This window comes from Triticum urartu, chromosome 5 (genome assembly GCF_003073215.2).
Source record: "Triticum urartu cultivar G1812 chromosome 5, Tu2.1, whole genome shotgun sequence".
Lineage (NCBI taxonomy): Eukaryota > Viridiplantae > Streptophyta > Magnoliopsida > Poales > Poaceae > Triticum > Triticum urartu.
In genome coordinates this window covers 594366630-594376916 of record NC_053026.1, presented here as the reverse complement: position 1 = coordinate 594376916, position 10287 = coordinate 594366630, and the positions used below count along the sequence as shown (strand labels likewise).

Below are 10287 nucleotides of genomic sequence, written 5' to 3'. Positions count from 1 at the left end.
CTTCCTCCCATGCCAGAGGAAATCACAGAGGATACGATTGGCCTGCTTCAGGATGGCAGGGGAGAGGGCCATGGCGAGGAGCATGTGGACAGGCATAGCGCTCGGAACTTGACGAACCAAGTTGAGCCGCTCGCCGCGGTTGAGCAGAGCAGCTTTCCATGTAGCAAGCTTGCGACCAAGCTTCTCGATCAGGGGAAGTAGGTGGGCGATAGGAACTTTCCTGAGCGAGAGAGGGAGGCCTAGGTAGCGAATGGGGAAGGGCACCACCGGGCAGGCGAGGGCGGTGGTGACGTTGCTCGCAAAGCCGTCCGGGCACTGGATGAGGGCGGCCTGGCACTTCACGAAGTTAGTGCGCAAGCCCGAGGCAGCGCCGAAGCGCTCAAGCAGAGAGTTGATAGCAGAGAGCTCAGATTCGTCGGGGTGGCAAAAGATGATCACATCGTCAGCAAAGAGAGAGACGCTAGACGGGGCATGCCTGCGCGTCAGCCGCTTGATGATGCCGGACTGAACGGCGAACTGGAGCAGCGTGTTGAGCGTGTCGATGACCAGCACGAACAGCATCGGGGAGACCAGATCCCCTTGGCGAAGGCCCTGGCCGTGCGAAATCGGGGGGCCCGGCGTGCCATTGATCAGGATGCGCGTCGAGGCTGTTGAGATCAGAATGGAAATCCACTCACACCACCGCGGGCCAAATCCCATGTGTTGGAGCACCTGAAGCAGGAAGGGCCAGGAGACAGAGTCGAACGCTCGCGCGATATCCAGCTTGAGTAGCACACGGGGTTGCTTCAGTTGGTGCAGCTGCCTCGCGGTCTGCTGGACGAGGAGGAAGTTATCATGAACGCTCCGTCCCGAGATGAAGGCACTTTGGTTGGTGGAGATGAGTTCGCCGAGGCGTGGCGCCAAGCGGAGTGAAAGAACCTTAGCAAAGAGCTTCGCGATCAGATGGATGAGGCTGATCAGCCGATAATCAAAGAGGGAGGCGGCGTCGGGTCGCTTAGGAAGCAGAGTGATGTATGCCTCATTGAGCCGCTGGAAGGCCTGGCCATTTAGCGCGTAGAGCTTGTCGAAGACGTTGCAAAGGTCGTCTTTGATTATGTGCCAACACGAGCGTAGAAACTCGGCAGTGAATCCGTCGGGGTCGGGTGCCTTTCCAGAAGGGAGCCGCTTGATAGCCTCCCAGATTTCCGCCGACGAGAACGGGCGATCCAAGGCAGAGAGGTCGAAGGAGCGCTGGCCAATGGTTGCCAGGTCGAGGGTGAACCCGCGCGCGGCAGGGGCGTTGAGAACGGAGGAGAAGTGCGTGAACGCGGCCTGGGCTAGGTCCGCCTCACCTGACACGTGCACCCCATCCACAAGGAAGCTGAGGATGCGGTTCTTATTGCTAGGGTGAGACGCCTGAATCTTGGAGATGGCGGCAGCAGCTTCGCCAGCCCGAAGCCAGCGCAACCGGGCACGCTGGCGGGCGATCGACCGCTCGAGGGAGGCCAACCCGAGGTATTTATGCTTGAGCTGCCGGCGGAGCCAGGTCTCGGGGGGGGGGGGGGGGGGGGGGGGGGGGGGGGAGGCGGCGAGTGTCTTGAGCCTCGTCAAGCTTGGCGATGAGCTCGCGGGCAACCCCAAGCTGAGCAGTAAGATTGGAGGCGAAGCGAGAGCTCCATCTTTGGAGGCTGCGCGCGGTGGCCCTGAGGCGAGCAAAGATGCGCCTGAACAGGTCGAGCTCCGGGGCCGTGGAATGGCCACTCTCCCCCACAACTTCACCCCCCATCGGAGCACGCGCATTGCCAAGGCTGACCGGGGTCTTGATTCGGAATCCAAGGCCAAGCGTGTACTCCTCCTCCGCTTGGGTCTCATCAAGGACGACGAGCCGCTCTCTGACGAGGTCATGGTCAAGTACAACAAGCTGTTCGAGCAGCCCCTAGCTGTGGATGTGGTTCGCGCGTTCGCCGAATTCTACGGATGGCAGGTGCCCCAGTCCGTCCTCGATGGCATCCTTTCGCCTCACCCCCTGCCATGCCCTTCTGCGGCATGAGTGCGACGCCCGTTGTCGCCTTCCAGCCCCCCCCCATCTTTTCTTATGGAAGACAACCTTAGAGTTATTTTCTGGAACGTGCGCGGGCTCAATAATGCGGCCAAGCGCGCGGCTGTCCGGCCTGTTATTGCCTCGGCCTCCCCCTGTATTGTTTGTCTCTAGGAATCTAAACTCGCTTTGGTCTCGTCGGTGCTTGTTTGCGAGACCCTCGGCCCTGCCTTTGACAAATTCTTCTGGTTGCCCGCGGAGGGCACGCGCGGCGGCATCATCTTAGCGTGGAATAGTGATCGGGTCGCCTTGTCGAACCCGTCCATTGGAGATCACCACATCTCTGCCGTAGTCACCGCCACCGCTGGTGGCGCCCACTGATGGATCACTGGCGTTTATGGCCCCCAAGGGGACGATGCTAAGCTGGCTTTCCTTACCGAGCTTCAACAGCTCCGATCTACTATGGCCGGGCCCTGGCTTTTGGGTGGTGATTTTAACATGATTGCCTCGGCCAGTGACAAAAGCAATGACCGCATTAATAGGCGCACGATGAACAGATTCCGACGTTTTATCTCGGATCATGGTCTCCACGACATCTACCTCCATGGGCGGCGCTACACTTGGTCCAATGAGCAGGACAACCCGACCCTGGTCCGTAATGACCGTGTGCTGTGTACCCCGTCATGGGAGCTCGACCACGCTCACTGCCTCCTGCGTTGTCTGGCGTGCATGGTACACAAATCTAGTCATGCCATGTCTTCATCAACATAAATGTACATACGTGTAGGTGAACTCCTACCTACTCAGTGCACTCCCATGTGTCATGTCAATGCCTCATCCGTTGGGTTGATGAGCGGAATTTGTTGTCGTTAATCATCTTCATTGTCAGTTTATTGAATATCTGGGTCTGTTTCAATATTAACATTACAACACTTCTTACCCTTAGGACGACTCCGTGCCTACATACTCGAGGCATTGTCTATGCTTGAGGTCTCTACAATTTAGGAAATTAATTATTCTATTTAGAATGAACGCTTTTGCTCATTATTAAATTACTAATGATGGTGGCGAAACAAGAATCACGTGGATCGGTCCTATTTATAGGAGATGATCGCTGGTGTATCCACCGTTCGTACATCTGATTGATTGACGAGTGTGCATGGTATATACGGCTGCACAAATCTAGTCATGTTATGTCTTCGTCAACATAAATGTACGTACGTGTAGGTGAACTCCTACCTACTCAGTGCACTCCGATATGTCATGTCAATGCCTCATCCGATTTGGTTGGTGCGGAATTTTTTGTCGTCAATCATCTTCATTGTCAGTTTATTGAATATCTGGGCCGTTTCAATATTAACATGCAGATCCGCTTTGCAAAAACTAATGTCTATATATTAAAAGCATATTATTGCAAAATAATGTTTATGCACATAAAAATGGTCATGTTTTTTTAAATTGCAGAATATATTTTTTGGTTTTATAAATATTCTCCAATTTTGTAAAATGTTCACGAATTTTTAGAAATGTGGATGCATTAAAAATTTCATGTGGAAGGAAGAATAAACCATGAAAAAATATGAAAACGTAAAAAAACTAAGGAAAAACGGTACACAAACAGAAAAAGAAAAACTGGTATGGGCCCATTTCGACCAAGGCGGTTTCGCTCGTTGCTGGGCCCTAGTCATTGGCCCATATCTTCACTTGGTCTGGATTGGTTAGCCACCCCGGGTCATGGCCCCGTCACTTCTCTCGATCCAAGTTGAGTCTGAACATCTAAGGCCCTGCGAAATGTGAATAAGCAATGTTAGGAATGTTCCATACCTATGCGAAAGATTGGGCATTGAGCCGCCGTCGGTATGTGTCTCCCTGCTAATGTTTCAATTAAAGCATGGTAATACGGACGAGACTTGCCTGCTCTCCCGGCGTGCGTCCATCCATGCTCCCGCATACATGGCATGATTTGATTGGAACAAAATAAGACCCGACCTCACTCCCTTAAAATCAAAGGGAAGATGATTAGATTAGAAAAAAAAAGAAAAAAAACAGCCGTAGGATGAAGTGGGAGCTTGGATGGAAGCATGAGAAGGGAGCAGGCAAGCCGAATCCTGGTAACACACCCCTGAGAATCTTACATATAAGGGGATGTTTGGATTGTCGTTTCGCACAACAGTTACACTTGTAAACAATACACACCTCCGGCCGTCGTTTCATTTGCAGGCGGAAATGGCTACTAGCCCTGTAAATTGCACCTGTAGATAAAATGCCAGTGTATTTAAATACACCGATTCCAAGCGCGGCATAAAGTGTTTAACCTTACCAGGCATCCGCAACCCCCAACATGTTTCCATACATCATAAGTTGTCAGCATAAAGCGGCAAATAGGAGGGGTGCTCCAGTTATACGCTTATAACGACAAGTTGTCAGCATAACGCACAGGGATCGCAGCAATGGGCTGGCCAACTAGTGTGTGCTTGTGTGCTATTGGGAAAAAACAACATTGTTCGTTCTGAGTAAAAAAAGGGTAAATCCTTGCTCTGGAAAAAGGCTAATGTTTTAAATTTTAAAAATATCGCAAGAGAATGTTTATAAAAATTGTCATATTTTTTGTAAAAAAGCAGAGAGTTTATTTTTTGGATTTTACAAATAGTTACCAATATTTATGAATTTTAGAAACGTGCATGCATCAAAAAATGTTCATGTATAGAGAATATATAAGTGTAAGGAGGAAGAATAAACCAGAAAAACAAAAAAGGCGAACTAAGCCTAGCTCAGATGGTTAGTTTATTTGTGGTGGAACCAGCACATCAGGGTTCAAGTCGACACTTGACGTTGGTGCTCGTATTTTCCTAGTTTTATTTCAGAGTTTTTGGTGATGTTCGTTCATTGGGAGTGACGTTCCCGTTGAATAAGGAGACTCATGTGTTGACTTTGTCAATTTCAAGATGATGTGCTGACTCAATCTCATGAAAGTGCTAGTAGGGATAATGTGTGCGTTTATAGGGATGCATGCATGAGCGTATGCGTCTATCATGTGTTTAAAAGAAAAGCAAAGATGGAAAACAAGCTAATGAAAACCGTTACATTACACAAATAGAAAAAGAAAAACTGGTAAAACAGATTATTATTTTTAGCAAACCGGTAAAAGAGCTACACTCGCGCGCCATTCAAGAAGTGCACTACTTGGGCGGCCCATCAAGCAAGACAGCAAGGCATGTAGCCTGGTCCGTGAAAGACTGAAAGTCCGCGAAAAATGCCAATGACGGCCGAGCATCAGGTAGGCCTTTATCCTGGTCGTTGGCGTTCTATGGGGATTCGAGCTTTCCCGGTATTCTAGCGCGTTGTCCCCTCGTGTATTGATGCAGAAAGGAGGCTGCTTTAGCTAGGGAATCTAGCACTTGGACCAGCCCTGACAATGTTCCATTGTATTGTATACACTTGCATGTGCTGCCAGCAACCGCTCGCTCTCTCTCTCTCTCTGCGCCAAGCGCACTGACCCTTCAAAAAAAAACAGTTGAAGGAATCCTGGCAGGTGCTACACTTCACCATTAGGGCTCCTTTGATTCAAAGGATATCTTTAGGATTTTTGAAGGATTGAAATCCTTAGAAATTTTTTCTATGTCGGCCCTTTGATTTATAGGATTGGATCCCATAGAAATTTATTCTATGGAATCTTTTATGCTATATTTCATAGAAAATCTAACATCCACTCCAACTTCCTTTTACATTTCCTTTGTTTTTCATGTGGCATCAAACACTCTTTGCTAATTCTATAGGATTCAAGTTGACATGCCAATGTAATCCTATACTTTTCATATTCCTACATTTTCAAAATCCTGTGAATCAAAGAAGCCTAATTTTGTTACTTGGGATCCAACCATCATTAGCACCCAATTTTGTTACTTGGGATCCAACCATCATGCTCAGACAATGTAACATCCAACAATCAACATATTTTGTGAATGTTAATGAACAAGTGGTGACATTTTATTCCTCAGCACCACCACGGACAAATTCCAGGATAGGTAATTTGTGCCAAGATTATGTTAAAGCACTATGGTCTCTTTAATCAACACCCTTTTTACATCAGACATGCCTAGTGCTCACTTACGAAACCACATGGCATCTCACTCACGCAAGCATATTGGATATTGCCACTGCCGCTCATCCTTGCTAATTCCTCCTCCTCCCAAAGCTGCTCAAGAACACAAAGAACAGATTGCATCTTCATGTACGGATGCGGTTAACCAGCCAGATGGGTTAATCACTGAGCCATCTCTCTTGTCGACGTATGTTGTAGGGATTAAGCTCCATCTCCTTTTGGAGTTCCTATTAGCAGTCTGAGAATAATCACATAAACACATTTGCATGAGAAACAACCCCAGTGTTTCCAGATAATGAAGGAAAACGCATTAACATAAATTATACTGTATCTGACTAGGATATGCCATAACTATACTGCAGAAGCAAAAACTAAAACACATTTGTTATAGCATCATGCTAGATATAACACATCAATCAAAAGGTAATCAGCTAATTGTCCAAATCCAAACCAATGAAGGCACACCTGCCGACAGTTCTGCTAATTATAGCTAATTTAATTTACAAGGACTTGGCAATGGGGAAATTTATTTCTTCAGCCAGCTTAGTTATCCACCGAAATGAACATATTAATCACGGGAAACTAGCTAAACTTTTCTTTTTGTTTAATTGCACAGAAAGGCACGAACACCCTTCATGAGGTGTTCTTCAAAAAAATGTCAACAGAGTTACATGAATCAAAATAGTACAACATTCTTTCCCACTCAGATCTTTGCAATCAGTGGTACGAATTCAAACTTTACCCTACTCAAATGAAGTAATTATTAGCCTTAGATTGGCACATCAAAACCATTACTAAGTTCCAGCAGGATGAAGCATCGACTATCAAAGTTAAATGGATTCCTCAAGACATCACAAAATCTCACTGGTTTATGAACATTTTTCTGTAACTGGAGTGAAGATCAAAAGGGGACACCTCAACAAAAATCAAAGACCAGCAAAAGTACTCATTGATGATCACAACTGACATTGATTTTCTCAAGAAAATTGGACATCACAGAAATAAAGAAAAAAATCATGGCCATGAAAAGCTAACCACATACTAGTGTATCCAGAGCCATACAAGATCGGAGTATTAAAGAAACAAGAATCGAAATCACAGCACCATGCTTAAAAATCCAAGAAACGAAATCACAGCACCCATGCTTAAAAAAACACTAAGAATCGCAAGGTTAGAGCTCGAGCCATAGATGACGTTGTCCCCGCTGACGAATCCGGCACCTTCCCCCTCCGCCCCACCTGCATCTTCATGCTACCGGCGCCCCCCTCCAGATCTGGCCGCACACATACCTGTGCCGGATCTGTCCTGCTCCTTCCCCGCCGGCGTTCCCTTCGTTGGAGCCTTGGAGGTGAGGCTGGGTACCTGGGTAGGGGCGATAGGAACGAGGACGACAGAGAGCGAGGGTGACGATGGCAATAATGGATGAGAGAGTAGCGCAGCATGTGCCGAACATGTATGCGTAGGTGTATCCCAGACCGTATATGAAACACTAGGCCGACACTAGCCTGCCGACGGCCCGACGGATTCCAGATCCCCAAGCCCATTCCAACGCCGAGGATACCGGCCTGCCTGGTGCTCGGCCTCTGAAAATCCGCACTCGAAAGTCCGTCGCTTTTGCGGGAGCGTGTGTATTATCGGTTCGTTCCTGTCGGCGGGCTGGCTGCTGCATGGAGGTCCGGACAAGACCTCCACCTCGTCAACTGTTCGTGTTTCCTTCCGAGGTGACGGAGGTCCACTGGTTTGTGTGTGACCCGCGCACCTGCCACGGCACGCCCCACGAACGGCCGCTGGTTAGGTACCGCACGTGGCTCCCAAGAACGCCGGCCGCCCGCCGTCGTCTACTACAAATATCCCACTCACTCTCTCTCTCTCCTTGACTCAGCCAGGCGGTGCAACTGCGACCTGGGACGACACGGCGGCAGCGCTGATCAGTATCTCCCTCGTCGTCTTCTCGCCGCTCGCTCTCCCGACAGAAATGGCAGGCCAGGCACAAAACGGCCACGGCGACCTCGCCAGGAAGCCGCCCGTCGTCGTCATGTACTCGCCGCCGGGGATGGCGGGCCACCTGGTCCCCGTGGTGGAGCTCGGCAAGCTGCTGGTCGCGCAGGGCCTCCGGGTCACCGTCGTGCTCGGCGGCGGCGGCGCGTCCTCGTCGCTCCTCCACGCCGCCGCGGCCGCCAACCCGGCGCTCGCCTTCCACTGCCTGCCCCCGGCCGCGCTCGCCCCCGACGTGGCCGCCGCCTGCAGCCGCAGCTTCGAGGCCAGGCTCTTCGAGCTCGCGCGCGCCGCCAACCCGGACCTGCGCGACTTCCTCCGCGCCGCGCCCCCGGCCGCCCTCCTCATCGACTTCTTCTGCAGCGCCGCGCTCGACGTCGGCGCCAAGCTCGGCGTGCCCACCTACTTCTTCTTCACCACCTGCGTCGGCAGCGTCGCGTTCGGGCTCTACCACCCGGTCATCGACGAGCGGACCACCCTCGGCTTCGGGGACATGGGCGGCGACCCCGTGCACGCCCCGGGACTGCCGCCCATACCGGCGGATCACCTCGCCGGGGCCATCCAAGATCGCGAGAGCTTGAGCAACAGGCACTTCGTGGACTTGGGCCTAAGGATGTGCGACTCCATGGGCGTCCTCGTCAACGGCTGCCGGTCCCTAGAGCCGGGCGCCGCCGACGCCATCGTGGCAGGCCTCTGCAATCCGCAGTGCCGGCCGACGCCACCGCTGTACTGCGTGGGGCCGCTGATTAAGCACGACGAGGAGACCGGGGCGTCAAAGCGCCAGGAGTGCCTCGCGTGGCTCGACGGCCAGCCCGACGCCAGCGTGGTGTTCCTCTGCTTCGGCAGCATGGGCCGCTTCAGCGCGGAGCAGGTCAAGGAGATGCGGCGGGCCTGGAAACAAGCGGGCAGCGGTTCCTGTGGGTCGTGCGGCGCCCGCCCCCGCCCGGCGCCGAGCGCCGGCCGCCGGCCGACGGAGACGACGACGGCGACATCGACGAGCTGTTCCCGGAAGGCTTCCTGCAGCGGACCAAGGACAGGGGGCTGGTGGTCATGTCCTGGGCGCCTCAGCGGCAGGTGCTGGCGCACGGAGCGGTCGGCGGCTTCGTAACGCACTGCGGCTGGAACTCGGTGCTGGAAGCTATCATGGCGGGCGTGCCGATGCTGGCGTGGCCGCTGTACGCGGAGCAGCGCATGAACAGAGTATTCCTCGTCGAGGAGATGCGGCTGGCCGTGCCCATGGAAGGGTACGACAAGAAGATGGTCGAGTCCGACGAGGTGGCGGCCAAGGTGCGGTGGCTGATCGAGTCCGACGGCGGGAGGGAGCTCCGGCAGCGGACGCGGGCGGCCATGCGGCTGGCGGAGGAGGCGGTGGGCGACGGCGGCGAGTCGAGGGCCGCGCTGGTGGATCTCGCGAGACAGTGGAAGAGCGCCGCCGACAGCTGAGCTCACCGTCGGGATTTCGGACGTCACGTACGCGAGGTGCTGCATGTGTGCACGTGTGACCTTGGATCGAGTAGTACGACTGCATCGCGTGCTGCAAGATGTTGTTCATTACTGTGTGTGATAGTATATAAATACTGAGCAATTGCTTTTTTTTAGGGAACCGAGCAATTGCTCAACTCAATAAAAAGGACCCCTTACCTGGCGAACGTTCGTCAATAGTGGGTGGCATCTTCTATATCTAAATAGCTAGCCCCATTAACATATTTCTCTCAACATGTAAGCATGCCACATCATCAAGCAACATGCATGGCAAAAGGCCTACCACAACATGCATTCATGCACATGAAAATATCCACCTCAACATGCAAACATATCTTACACGATTTTGATTGACATTTTTAGTTGCGAGAGTGTGAAAGTTTCTTCTGTGCGACATGATAGATTCTGTCAGAGAAGGCAATTTTTTCGTTTAAAACTGCCACCGCTTGATCTTGTATTAGAACTGAAACTGCCATCAAAAGGGTTCATTTGTCACCTCTCTCCCAGCAAACGATTGCCAGATAGGATTTCCAAGAAAAAATGACCCAATAATGGTCCGACGTTCGATCCCTAGGTACCTCAGTGCGAAAGAAACGTTTGCTAGGAGGAAGCCACTCGAGCGAACGAAAACGTTCGATGCAAGCGGTCCTGCCAGCGAACGAAATGCATGAGCACCGTCCAACTTTTTTTT

The 10287-nt window shown here is 51.6% G+C and overlaps 1 pseudogene; it reads left to right on the top strand.

Annotated features, from left to right (window-relative positions):
* Positions 1-7881: 7881 nt before the first annotated feature.
* LOC125511064 lies at positions 7882-9763 on the top strand (annotated as a pseudogene).
* Positions 9764-10287: the final 524 nt, after the last annotated feature.